This window comes from Miscanthus floridulus, chromosome 17, assembly GCF_019320115.1.
Source record: "Miscanthus floridulus cultivar M001 chromosome 17, ASM1932011v1, whole genome shotgun sequence".
Classification (NCBI taxonomy): domain Eukaryota; kingdom Viridiplantae; phylum Streptophyta; class Magnoliopsida; order Poales; family Poaceae; genus Miscanthus; species Miscanthus floridulus.
The window spans coordinates 3,494,516-3,508,135 of record NC_089596.1 but is presented as its reverse complement, the minus strand read 5'-3'; the positions used below and the strand labels follow the sequence as shown (position 1 = coordinate 3,508,135).

The window sequence follows — 13,620 nt, the reverse complement described above, 5'->3', positions numbered from 1 at the left end:
AGACCCATTCCTGAGAAGGTATGACCTTAACTGTGCGCTATGCCTGAATCGGCTGTTTAGCTGATATCGATTGGTTTCACGAACAGTTCATATTATGAGATCATTGAAGTAGATATAAGTTGAAAGATGTGTTAGCCCCATGATGTTGTTATGGTATTACGGCCTGCATGATTCTGCCTCATGTCCCACTGATATTAGTAATGAGTTAGGGTCATTGAGTCTATTGTTGTTTCTACGGCCTGCATGATTCTGCCTCATGCCCCACTGGTCATGACGATAGATGAGATCTAACATGTTCATTTTATTTACCTTTATTAAATGGTTAAGAGGTGTTGAGTTGTTTCTTTAAATAAAAGGAGTTCGGTTACTTGTAATCATTGGCTCGGTATAAACCAATCGTCATTGATATCTTATTGCTATTGATTAATATTTGCATAAATAACATTCATCCTGAATGATAACCGATCCTTCTTATACAACCCCATGAGCTTTAATCGATTCATTCTTATGAACATGCTGGGATCGGCTATTTAGTCGATTTCCTCTCATATTGGCTCTCATAGCCGCACATTCGGGACTATCTGGTAACACCGGCACGTTCCGCCCTTAATTACTGATAAGCTTTCTCTCATTGTCAATTATAGGGTCAAATTGACTGACACATCTCGGGAGGATTGCGCAGGATCGACCACCCTTGCGCTGAAGCCAGGCGGATCTGCTCAATCGAGCGGACCCTTTCGGCTTGCTGCGTGTGTCCTCGGCACGGAGGCGAAAATTCTATGTCGACAGAAGATACTTTCTCTTCTAACACAACCATGTTGGGATGTTGTACATGGTCAAACCGTACATTTCTTGGGTCATCGCTGAATTCTTTGTGCTTCTCATCGAACCTTTGTCACTGACTACAATCAGCTGGGTGTGCAATCTTATCATCATCCACCTTGCGCTTATCATCCCACCATGTCATGAGTGTGGCTTCTTTAGGATTTAGGAAGATACGTCTCAAGCGGTTGGTCACTGGCAGATACCACATTACTAAGGCAGGAATTCTTCTCCATTTTGCATTGTTGCCTAATGGAGTGACCTCTGGGGGCTGAGATTCTTGTACGACCTTTTTTGTATCCTTCCTATTCCTCTTTTTCTCCGTGGAGGCTTCGTCTCCACTGTAAAGGTCATTGTTCTTATACCGGCTGGCCCCACACCGAGGACATTTATCCAGTGACTTGAACGTTTTGCCACGAAAAAGTATACAATGATTGGGGCATGCATGGATTTTTTCAACCCCCATTGTCAATGGACTTATGACCATCTTCGCTTGGTATGTGTTGGCAGAAACTAAGTTTGGTTGTGGCAGCACCCATGATAGGAGATGCAACAGATCATTGAAACTACAGTCTGACCAGCTATACTTAGCCTTCAGGATGAGTAGCTCAAGCATAAAACGTAGCAATGTCCAATGTGTCGGACAGCCCTTTTCAACACCATACACAGTCTCCTTCGATGCTTTTGTCACCCTTTCTAAATTTTCTAGACCTTTCGGGCTATTTAGTAAAATGTCTGGTCTAAGGGCTCGAATCATGTCCTCCGAATCATCTTCATCCCCGACACGTGCTCCACCATCATTATTGGCACCACCTTCGTCGTTACCATTCCAACCACCAGCATCACCACCTTATTCATTGCTAAACTCGAAATCCATTCATGCATCAAGCTCTGCTAAATATTGGGACAAGGATTCTATGGTTTCGTCGTCGTATTCCTATTTATCCTCGTCGTTAACAATAACCATTTCACCATGATGAATCCACACTGTGTAGTCCTCAATAAATTCTCACATAATCAAATGTGATCTGATGATAGTCACATCTGTCCATGCCATACGATTCTTACAATCTTTACGGGGACAAATAATTGTATCCTTATTCTCTTTCAATGTCGTTGTGTGCTTCTTTGCAGCTTCAATAAATTTATCTACCTCTTCACGGAAACATGCTTGAACCTTAACGAACCATACATCCAAGAGTTTCTGTACTCTATCTTTTACAATAACAACAAAACAAACATTAAAGGACCACTTATTCAGGTATATATATAAATAAATCAAATTAATAATTACTTGAGAATAATTGTATATACTTCAGATATATATGAATATAAATCTAATATAATTACATGAAGCATACAAATACACCATGGTAGATGAAAATTAATTAATGGCCCATTTATCTATAAATAATTAAAATACATATTTGTTGATTACAATAAACAATTTCAAAGACAATAATTAGCAACAATTATATTTTACCCAATATATTTCATACAAACCCTAGTCCAATTTTATCAAACATAAATTTACAAAAATGAAATTAATAAAAAAACCAAACCCTAGATCTAGATCCACATGCACATAAAACATCCATAAAACTAACTAATTGTTCACTAAATTTAAGAAACTAGACCAAATAAGGGTATGAGCTTGTTCCCCTCCCTACTTTACCCTAGTACATTCAAAACTTGGGTCTAATTTACTTCATAAGTAACTCAAGCACCATAGAAGAGAGAGAAAAACAAAACTCTAATTACTCACTAACCAACCATTAAAACTTCAAAAAAGTGTGGAATAGCATTTTCTTACCTTCTACAACCTCTCCACCAAAGGATTTAAGATCAAAACCTTTCCCCCTTAGTAGAGCAATTTTTGGGAGGTGTCCAAGGCCTCCCCACCTTTCTTTCACGGGTTGGAGTAAGTGACCCGAGGAGATAGAAGGTACTACAATTTGTTTTATATGTGGATCATTTGAAGGGATGGCTGGTGATTGAACCGTCCTACAAATCGAAGGTATTTATACGAGGGCATTTGTAGGGACGGCTCAATCACCAGCCGCCCCTACAAATAGCAACGCCGGAGACGGTTGGTGAGTGAGCCGTCCCTACAAATCAGACCCATTTGTAGGGGCGGCTCGTATCACTAGCCGCCCCTGCTGTTCCATTTGTAGGGGCGGCTGGTGTCTGGGCTCCTGAGCACACTACTGTAGGAGCGGCTCCATCACCAGCCGTCCCTACAAAAAATTTGTCCCGTTGCTACAAACCGTTTTTCAAGTAGTGACGGCCACCGTGATAGTTGTGTCGATCTTGGACGTTGCCGTGGGCACTGCTGGCAAGGGAGCACCACCATCTCCATCTGAATGCATGGACACCACCCCATTCCGTGAAGAACTCATCTCGCGAGAAAAGCTCCGAAGAAAGCGGATGTAGAGGATACTAACCAGCGGACTGGGTTTGGGCTGGGAATGATTGGAAGGGCCCAAGCAGGACCCAAATGAATATAACTAAGAAAATGATAACTTATTAAGTTGGGCTGCTTTGAGACGTGTGCAATTTTCAGAAAAAGGAGTACCGGAGCAGTTCTCTTTATATATATTTAGATGTAAATGCATAGCAAAAACTATGTATCTAAAAAAAGTCAAAACTTCTATTACAATTTGGAACAGAGGGAGTATTATATAGTTATAAGCTTCTGCATGACGGTTTCCAAAGAAAGAAAGAAAGAAAAGCTTCTGGCGGATGCTTTGTCCTGCTATATGATGCCCTTTTATAGTTTGAGGCCGAATTAATATTAATGGGAAGCGTAAACGCGACAGCGTGAGCATGGCTAGCTGGTCCAGTGTCTCTCTTAAATAAGCGTCACATGGGGATGTAGCTAGCAATTACGACGGCTATCAGTCCTCTTCACGAATCAATGTAAAAACCCAAAGCCGACAGGAAAAATTGTCGTATTCTCTCCATGTATAGCTGTCATATCGCCAGGCAATCTAACAGATGGGGACAAAAGTTAGAAAGTAAACATGAGTTAATTATAAAACTAATTACACAGATGGAGACTAATTTACGAGATGAATTTATTAAGCCTAATTAACCCAGCATTAGTACATATTTACTGTAGCACCACATTATCAAATCATGGATTAATTAGGCTTAAAAAATCGTCTCGCAAATTAGTCGCAATCTGTGTAATTAGTTATTTTTTTAATCTATATTTAATACTCCATATATGTGTCAAACATCCGATGGACATGGACTAAAATTCGGTCAAAGGAACCAAACAGGCCAAGACGTGTATAAATGCCAGACAAGCATAGATGGGCTAACCCATGGGGACAAAAGTTATCAGGATCAGGATAGCCGTGTATAAATAAATGCATGCCAGCCAAACATAGATGGGCAGCTGTTGAGAAAGGAAGCTGCTACATTATTTTATGTGCCTGAACGAATGTTTAGAAATTTTCATGCAACTATTTTACTCATGAAACTAGTACAACTAAAAGAACAACTCACTAGAGATAATCTATATTTTTTTCTCTATAGCTAATCGATGATACAATTGTTTGTTGCCTGAACAAAAAAAAAACAGACACATGAAATATAGGAGAAGTGTTAAGAAAAATCATACAACAGTAATCTATCACTTATCACAAAGTAAACTCAACTTGTCCCAAAAATAATGCAACCTGAATCTGGATCCATTATCCATGCAAATTAGATATGATTCTATTAAGTATACTATTGAAATACATTTCATCTTAAACCTACTTATTTTATATTATAAATGTTAGTAATTCTTTTATGAAAAAAAATCAAAACTTTACGATGATTTCACTTAGCACTAATCCGTTGAATTCTAATGGTCCCTGAATGACCCCACGGGATCAGGTAATCGTGGCCCATGGGAATCCAACCCCGGGATCAGGTAAATGTGGCATCGCGGCAAGTGGGATTGTGCTGTATATCTATCTAATATAAATATATGGTTTATGTTGCTTGTTTTGTTTACTACGAAATATGCCCATACGACTTGCACGTGTTTATGGAAAACTATTTCAAATACAATGGGAATATTAATTGAATTCTTGATATGTCAATTTATATATCATTAACAATTTCTTCAAATACAAAATTAGAATCATGAATTATTTTTTGGATGTATAAAACATCAAAGCAATTTATAAAATTATAATGATGATGGAAGACTCAGATAACACGATATCTATATCTAACGGGTATTATAGAAGGAGAGCCCCCTCGCTATTTTATAAAATGTTAAAGCAATTTATAAAATTTTATTTATAACACTACTGAAAACTCGAATTACCCTGTGGGTGACCAATTTTTCTGTGCGATTTTTTGCTACACACAGAAAAATTCCAATTATTTTGTCGGTTCTAGAATACACCGATAGAAAAATACGAAAACACACAGGATAATGGTATGATTTTTCTATGCGTGACAAAAGACACACGGAAAAAATATACACTCACAGAAAAATTAAAATTATTCTGTCAGTTTTTATAAAACTCAAAGGAAAAAACTATACACGCATGGGAAAAACACAATTATTCTGTCGGTTTTGTATTACACATAGATTAAAATTATGTATGCACAGAAAAAATAAGGTATGTGCATGGATTTGGCTTTGGCGCCCGGTTTTCAGCATTGGCGCCCTGTTTTTGACAATGGCGCCTTCCTTTTGGTATTGGCGTGGTATGAAATAGAAAAGAAAGTGAAAAAAATAAAACAAAAAACAAAAAACAACCTAAACCTAATCCTCCAGCGGCCGCCACCCCCACTCCCTATCCCAAACGCACCACGGCCCGCGCCCTTAAGACCCATCGCTCCCAGCTCTAGGTCCGCTGCCCCATCTCTGCTCCACATCCATCGCTCGTGCCAGTTGCCAGCCACCCAAGCTCCATGGACATTGCACGCCACCCTAGGTCCATTGCCGCCCGCCGCCCCTAGATCTGCCTCCTGCCGCACCAAGAGCTTCGCTGCCGGCCACCGGCCCTCTAGGGCGCGGCCTCAGGCATGCCGCTGGTCGTCCAGGCGTGGCCCCAAGGTCCGCCGCCATGCGACGCGCCTCGACCGTCCTCCAGGCCGCCGTTGCAGGACGCGCCTCTCCTCCAAGCTACCCATGACGATGGAGCCGCCGTTCGTGCCCACCGCCCTATGCTTTGTGCCTCCGTCTTGTCCACCTCTGACCTTGGCCCCGCCGTGCTTGCTCTGGCTTCGCCCTGGCACCCAGGCATCTAGATCTACAGCTATGAGCATCCACAACACCAGGTATGCCTGTCCCTTCTCTTCCCTTCTTTTTGTGTAAAACTTAGCACTGGAACCCTAATTTAAGCTATTTGGCTATCTGTAGATCTAAACCCAAATGTGTGCTTGTATGAGCAAATTTTGATTTGGTCTTCCTGCAGGATGTGGATTGAATTTTGTTAATAAATTTGTCTATGAATTTGGCCAAACTTAGAGAAGTTTGATACAAATGAGTTAACTTTGACATTGCCCTGTAGTGTAGGTTTGTCTCAAGCATTTCTCTTTTTGAATAGTTTATGGATCTTGAAGCCAATACTTCTTGATACAGATAAAGGACTTATGCTTAATTTACTCTAATTCTCTCACAAGTTCTTGCCTTATTATTCCTGATTCATATATGTCTCACAATTAAAGTACTACTTTTGACAAGCTGCATCACAAATCCACGACAATTGTCTCCACAGGGAGTTTTATTCTTTAGGATATTACCATGTTATGATTTTATTCTTGTAGCTGATATGCATCACAAATACATGAAATCAGGAAATCATTCTATGGAAAATCAAAATATTGTTTGTCATGTATTTTCCTTTTGCTCATTGTTATTAGCATTATTTGAAAATCAGGGAATGATTTTATGGATGTATCTCACGCCTAGTATGAAGCTAAGTCAGCTAGAAGTGGTGCTAGGTATGGAGACACTTGCACCTGGCCTTCTTATTTTGCTTTTTGGTTGGCACCTAAGGACATCAAATTTGGATGATTTTGATAAAAAGTAAATGCAGCAGCTAGTTATTTGTGAAATCAGCATATGTTAGTCATACCAACGTATATATGATTCCGTTCTCATTTGTATGTACAGGGAGGAAACTGTGAGGCTAAACGCAGTTAGTTTTTTGTGAGACTGCAACAACCACTGAATTCTATAGGGTGAGTGAATCTTCCTTTCTTCAATTACCTTTTGCCATAAGGACTACTCTGAATTTTGATGGCTATATGATGCAATACCTTGTTCTATTTTCTGCAGTGTGATGTGCTAAATGAAATTTTCATGCCCATTAGTGTCTTAGATAGGGTGGTGCCTTGCATATAACACTAAGTAGTGGTAGTAGTGGTATCTATAAGTTTCTTATACTAATATTTATTCTGTTTGTGACTTGAAATACATCATTGCCAGATGTCATATGCCTATAATTTTGTACACTTCATTGCAATCTTATGCCTATGAAGCCCGACACAGTTTTATCTTTGTGTAGCATTGGAAGTATTAGAGCTGAACTTGGAATACTTTTGTCGGAAGGAGTAGGTAAGCAACTTGTTGTTTCTTAGTAGATGGTATTCAGTGTAAATCAAACTTGCTTCATTTGATTTGTTACTTGCTTAGTACTTAGATTAGATTTCACATATTTAGAGATTGGAAGTTGCAACTCAAATGGCTGTTGGTCCTATTAGATACTTGGATAGAGCACAGATTTGGAGATTTACATTGTTTACGATCTTGCTGTTACTTGGATAGAGCATAGATTATAGTGCAATATCTATCTAATATAACTGATGTTATTAATTTACATTTGTGGGATCACAATCTTTTGGCAGGTAGCATGAAGGTTAAAGCAGTCTGTGATACGTAATTCCCATAAGCAGACATGCTTGTAGAAGAGGATGTTGACAAGATGAAAGGTACTGAGCTAGTGTTGACATTTCTTAGCATTGCTACTAAGAACAAAGTTTAATCCTAACCTCTAGCAACAGCCCAGAAATGTTTATTGGTATTTATTAACGTGTCACTTGGTTGAAGTACTTAGCCACCTATTATAAATCTATATCTTCCAACTTTACTAGGTTGTCATCCCTAGTGATGACGCCAGAGATATGTGTTGGTACTACATAGTATCACTACTAGAATAACACTAAGCAGATCTTTATTAAAGTATGTGACTATATAAATCTATGAATAAAGAGTATCCGCAAGCGCACATATAATATACCCTTGTAGCATTTTACCCGAGAGTATTCCAGGCATCGTTATTTATATTGTTACCACTAGGAAAGTCTAGTATGGACATGTATTGATAACTTATGTTATTGAAGGAGAAGTAAACCATAACAAATACTCTACTCACAACAGGGATAAGTCATAAGATAAGATATGTATATATGATAAGTAATGATAATGATAAGTCACTCAGAGCACTCCTTTCTATGGCATTAGCATGGTCAGGTAGAATATTAGAGGAATAATTCCTAAGTCATTCTTAATTACAAGTCAAAGCATACATTTGATTATTAGTGCAATTACACCTAGTAATAATAGCTAAAAGCATCGTCATATCTACATAGAAGGGATATTACTAAGGAAGATTGAGGGCAAAGCTCATTCTACCTTCGTAATCGGACCCCACGCATGCCTATATTCGGGGAGTGGACTACAAAGGACTCAACGGGAGTGTCGCATCCACGATCTACCACATGACCCAGAATATAGGGTGTATCCGCAGGTAAACAATGTATAAGCACCACGCTTACACAATGTCGACCACCCACCCATGGTATCTTGGATTGAGCACTATATGAACTTATGCATAAACATAATGATAAACTAGCTATACTAAGCATATAATCAAAGTAGACAATGAACATCATAATGAAGAACATGAATAAGATGAATATTGAGATTGTCATAACAATTGTAACTAGCATATAAAAATAATGGAGAAACAAAAGAGAGATGGGTACAAAGTTTATACCGAACCACACCCTTGACAATATCGGGAATCCTAGCTAGGCTCTTACTTGTCCATTTTTTTATCTTTTTTTATAAATAACTTTTGCGTAGCCCCACGCTTCTTTCTACAACAAAACTTTTGAGAGATAGCAACAAGAACTTGGAGCATTTATTTGATGGAAATCTTATCAAGAATATTTTTGGTGTTCACTCCCAATGTAGGAGTAAAGCATTTTTGGGTGGATTTAAATGGAATGGCATGTTTTTGCGCCTACCCCCAGTGTAGGAGTAGTGCATATGTGGGTGGTGTGTACGTGATCTTGATTTTAAGAGCATGATAAACCTCTCATAAGGATCAACAAAGCTTGACTAAACTCAATGCAAAACAAGCAGCATATATAGAGTGGAAGTTCTTTCTATTCTAAATATCATATATGGCTCTAGTAGGAATTTAAGCTTTATCATATAGGATCTCATCATGTAAGATTTTTATGTTTTTTAAAAGATAAATCTCTAGAACTTTAGTATCACTAGGAACAAGATAAATAGCAGCTCAGACCTTCTCATATTTTATCCGTCAATTACCTTGACTTAGATCAAGCATATGCTACCCACAAGTTTCAAGTTCAGAGTAAATTCTTATATAAAACAGTTGTATCCAAAACTCGGGAGAATTCAAGGCTGAAAACTAGGTACTTGAAAGGAATTACGATAGAGCAACTAGCCATCATTTCCATTGCAAGAGATTATCCTTAGAGCTCATTTTATTTAACTCTTAAAAACTAGACACAAACTTTTTATTTTATTTTCATAATTTAAGATCACACCTTAATATATATATAGCTAACATAAATTTTTATTTTGTTTTTATTTGTTATGCAACTTTTTATGACTTTAGCAAATATATAGAAAACTCAAAGATAGTAAAACCAAAAAGGGGAAAAATACTTAGCTAGATACATGGGGATGCTCCTCCCCCAAGCTAGATGTTGTCGTGGTCTTTCTTCAAATCTCTGTCATCCTTCCAGAAGTAGTTTTCCTCGTACAGCAGGTGTAGTAGTGGCTCGGGAATATGTTCTTTGGATGGATGGCTTTACTCTTGATCATCCTGCAAAATATTCCAACAAGAACACCAAAACTCATGGCACAGATTAGGATAAGGGCTTAGCGGTTAGCCATTCAGAGATTTGTTGTCCTTGGAGTTTAGATAGATTTCCTAATTAACAAAGTCTTAGTAGGATGTCTATTTAATATATTTTTGGATTTTCTTATTTATATAATGCAGAAAGAAAATATGTATGCATGTCTTTTTATTTTTATGCCACCCCGGTGAATATTCCTTTGGGCTTTTACACACTGAGAAAATTTTCACATGGGGCTTTAGGCTTTATGATGCAATGATATAATGCAATAATGGATCTTTTTATTTTTCTTTTCTAAATGCAATGCTAATGCAGAAAAAGTAAATATGCTAAAGTGAAAATTAATTTATGCAATACTAAAAAGTAAATATGGATAACTACCGATGTTACCTCACGGTCAGGGTTTGGATTTTTAAGTCCTCCGAATAGAACACTTCTCCCATCTCGTTCATTCCTTGGGTGCATCAATCGGTCCTAGGGATGGAGACCCTGATGATTGCAGCTCTTGTGACTCTGGTGATGATGTTACCTTCTCTTTTCATACATTCTTGGTCTGTGGACTTGACTTTGGCGGAGCAGGTTCATCCTTTACAACTCCTTCAAGTTTCTTATCTTCCTCCCATTCATTCTTTGAAGATTGATTCTTTTGGTTTTAAGATGATCGATGTCTCCTCCTGGAACGGGGCTTCTTCGACTGCTCATAAGTGGTATAACTATTAAAATAACAACGTACCTTTTCTCTAGGGAATTGAAAGTGGACTTGTCCAAATCTGACATAGATGATCACGTTGATTGTGTTGAGGAATGGTCTTCCAAGGATGATGGGTGTATCGTCTTCTTCTTCACCCATGTCTAGAACCATGAAGTCGGCAGGGGTATAGTGATCATGTATTCTTACGATAATATCTTTTGCTATCCCCTCTGGAAATCAGATTGATTGGTCCGCCATCTGCAATTGCATATATGTAGGGTACAAAGGTTCGTTACCAAATAAGTATTCATACATTACCTTAGACATTATGTTGACTCCTGATCCAATGTCGCAGAAGGTCTTGTGGAAGATTCTTTGTCCAATAGTACACTCGATCGTTGGTACACCTGGATCATCCCTCTTAGCAAGGAATGGTGAAGCAAGGAAGTGGTCATACTCTGATCGGAGTGTGTTGATCATGTTGACCGTTTCTTCTTGTGGCTGACTGGTCTTGTTCTTTCTCCTTCTCCTGTTGTTCTTCTTCTTGGTCACTGTTGTCACTTCGAGTAGGTATGGCGTCTACGGATGTCCAGGAGAATGGTGTATACGATTCTTGAACGAAAACTTCTCCTTTCTATCCTTGATTGTGAAGCACATCTTGGCACTATCCGCATAGATGATGGCCTTCACGCTGCTTAGGAAAAGTCAACCCAAGATAATTGGTGCCCTTACATCTCCACTTATTTCCAATACCACAAAGTCTATGGTAAAATATGATTGTCCTACTCGGATAATGGCATCTTCAAGAATTCCCTTGGGGTAATAGAGTGAATGATCTACAAGCTGCAAACACATATTTGTGTACAATAAAGCATCTCCATTAATTTGATTATAAATTACCTTAGGCATGATATTGATGCTTGCTCTGAAGTTACAGACAGCTTCTTGAAAAATGTGAGGCCCAATGGCGATGGGGATGAGAGGTCTTCCTAGATCGCTCTTCTTCTCAGGCAAGGTATAATCTATCCACCTTCCCGTTGATGGCTCCATGTAGTAGTAAGTTGCATTATGAATATCGACAAGATTTGTAGTTTCTAAATCTTCCATCTGCCCCATTATCTTACCTTTGTCGGATGGAGGAACAGTAGCCACCAGCTGAGCTATTTGTGATTCTATCATTTTATTAAAGCTATGCTGGTTCTTAATGGCAAAAGCAAAGCTATCCATTCTATTATTTATATTTTCTAGAATTTTATCATTGGTAGCTACCTTCTTAGATAATCCTTCTATAAAGTATAGATTGGCCAGCAATTAATTCTCTCAAGGGTGGTTGATTGAAGTTATTATAATTATTACCTTGATAGTTACCTTGGTAGTTTGGCCTCTGTTGTTGGTTCCATCCATAATTCTACTGAGGACGAGAGTAATTGTTGTTGTTGACAAAATTCACATCCTCTTGGGTTTCAGGATAGTTAATCCTAGAATGCCCAGTGCTACCACACACTTCACACATCATGTGTGAATCATGAATATGCATGACTTCTTGCTTTTCATTAGCTCAGTCTTTGAGCTTCTTCATCAGTAGGTCCATCTTGGTAGATAGCATGTCTACCTTCTTAAGTTGATGCATACCTTCACCTCTCTTGTGGGTCTGAACATGTTCTTCATTCCAGGCTTGGTTGGAGGCCATCTTCTCCACAAGAGTGGTTGTAGCTGGAAGTGTAAGTGACAAGAATCCACCTCCAGCAGCAGTCTCACGGGTACCGTTTGTCAACCCATGGTAGAGCATTTGCATGAGTAGCCAATTCTCCATCCCATGACGAGGACATTCTGCAATATAATCTTGAAAGTGTTCCCATGCCTCAGGGACAGATTCATCATGTTGTTGCTGAAAGCTTGATATTCTCTCACGCAGAGCATTGGTCTTGCCTATGGGAAAGAACTTTGCTAAAAAGGTAGTGGAGCAGTTATCCCATGTAGTGTTTCTATATTTATTGGCGTAGAACCATTGCTTTGCCTTTTCCAAGAGTGAAAATGGGAAGAGGCGAAGTAGTATGGTGTCCTGGGTTACTCCTTTGTTGGTGAAGGTGCTGCAGATCTATAGGAAGTGTTAGAGATGTGCACTTGCATCTTCATGTGCCTTTCCACAAAACTAGTTCGCTCGCACCATGTTGATGAGAGCTGGCTTGAGCTCGAATCCATTGTCTCCGATATTGACTATCGGTCCAGTACAGATGTTGGCCATAGTGGGAGCAGAGAATTCATGGAGAGTCCTGTTAGCCATGGCTTCACATTCTGGTGTTAAGTTTTGCCTTGTATGGTTATCTTCCATTTTTAAAGCTAAGACTTTCTTGAGTTTAGCTATGGTTCTCCAGATTAAAGCTTCTGGATCTTCAACGTAGTTTGTCATAAGGTTCAAATCGGTCATTCATTACCCTACATAAGATATAAAAGTAGACAAAACAAGGGTAATCCTGCTTGAGCAAGGGTCAATGGTTATCTCGATCACATCAATAGGTATAAGTTTATCAATACTTCCTTTGCTAGTTACCTTCCCTAGCAATAGCGCCAAAAATGCTTGTTCACATTTCTTAGCATTACTACTAAGAACGAAGTTTAAATCCTAACCCCTAGCAACAGCCCAGAAATGATTATTGGTATTTATTAACGTGTCACTTGGTTGAAGTACTTAGCCACCTATTATAAACCTATATGTCAGTGCGAAAAGTGACCAACTAGTAAATATTTATCGTTTTGCTGTACATTGTTATCGGATGTGGCCTAGCACTCAATGACACAGGGTTTATACTAGTTTAGGCAATGTGCCCTACGTCCAGTTTGAGTCTGTCGGTAACTTTATTCCTGAGCCTAGGTGCTCGAAGTTTGCTATGGGGTTACAAATGAGTGGGAGTAAGATGGGGGTTGTTAGAGGCCCAGTCGGACTCTGGACTGAAGAGCTGAGAGTGACGGGA

General features: G+C 38.9%; 1 non-coding gene across 1 annotated transcript; it reads left to right on the top strand.

The window, feature by feature from the left end:
* The first annotated feature begins 12,459 nt into the window (after positions 1–12,459).
* Positions 12,460–12,568, top strand: LOC136519183 (small nucleolar RNA R71). The gene has a single exon (XR_010774744.1). It is a non-coding gene; the product is annotated as a small nucleolar RNA R71 (small nucleolar RNA).
* Positions 12,569–13,620: the final 1,052 nt, after the last annotated feature.